Genomic DNA, 1,285 nt, shown 5'->3' with positions numbered 1-1,285 from the left:
TATGCCTTGTGTAATTTTTCTGCTGTTCTAAGGCAGTAGCTATTGTTTTCTGGTGTATAGTAGCTATTCTGCATTTGTTTTGTGACCAGTAGTGATGTCTGAAACACTGTAAACCTATTAATTCATCTCCTTTGCAAGATTTGTGCTTTACTTTTCATCTTCAGAGGCTAGTTGGGCCTTTGGCCAGAGTAGTTTTGCTGCTTCAATCTGAGGAGTGATTGAAAGAATCTAATTCCCTTCCTGCTTGTGAGCAAAGCGCACACACCCTGCTTCCCACACAGCTGTTCCTTTGCAAGATGAGGTGGTGGGTCATGCTTTACGAATTAGAAATGTGTTGAAAACTTAATGGAAATTAATGAAGAGGAGAGACAACACTGTTTAACTTTGCATATTACACATCTTTGGGCTTCCTGCAGCAATCGCTACCCTTTCCTGATATTTCCTACCAGTAACGCTACATACTATCATACATTAATTCTTCATCTGTGGTTGTCAGATGAGGGAACCCAGCAGAATTTAGGCAGCATGTGCACATTGTGTGTGTCCTTAATGTGACAGTTCAAATTAAGGTATGCATGTGCCAAAATACATTCAGTATTTCTAGGTGTGTTGCTACCTATCGTATAGATAAATTCCCTCCAATCTGCTACAAAAATATATTTCATCTTTATCTATTAGAAAGTTTAAAGCCAAAAAAGTTGACCAGTCTTGTTTTGCGCAAATTAAGCTTAGTCCACCACTTTTTAACATTCCTGGGACTGTAAGCGCTGTCAAATTCTAAAAAGTTGCCATGAGGAGGCAAGGTCACCTTGCAACGCTTGCAGTGCAAATATTCCTTTCATGCAGCAGAGGGCGTAACTTGACCTCTTATCACAATTTTTTTCCCCCTTCTAGTACAAATAGCTTGTGAGTTGTGTGTTTCACAATGTACTGTATTGCAATAAGCTTTTTTTTTCTGTTTGTGATGAGCTGGCAGTTGCTCTGGTACATTTTACAAGAATATTTCGTTTTCACTTGTTTGAAATAGGCCAACTCTTGATCATCAGTTTGTTAAATCTTGTGGCATCTTGCCGTTCCGATCAGGAGTGTCCGTCCTCATGCTTCAGGATGGACGCCACCTGCTTCCTCTCTGGGCATAGGACCAACTTTCCCCCATAAGTCTCTTGCAAAATTATATCAGGGCCACAATGGACGGCTAAGTGGCTGCATTCATCATTATTCAGCAGAGCACTTGGGTACATCCTTAAGTGGGGTCTTACCACTCCCCTGAAATACCTGGTAGTTA

Source organism: Mauremys reevesii, linkage group 4, assembly GCF_016161935.1.
Source record: "Mauremys reevesii isolate NIE-2019 linkage group 4, ASM1616193v1, whole genome shotgun sequence".
NCBI lineage: Eukaryota > Metazoa > Chordata > Testudines > Geoemydidae > Mauremys > Mauremys reevesii.
The sequence above is the reverse complement of the archived record's forward strand: the minus strand, read 5'-3'. Positions refer to the sequence as shown.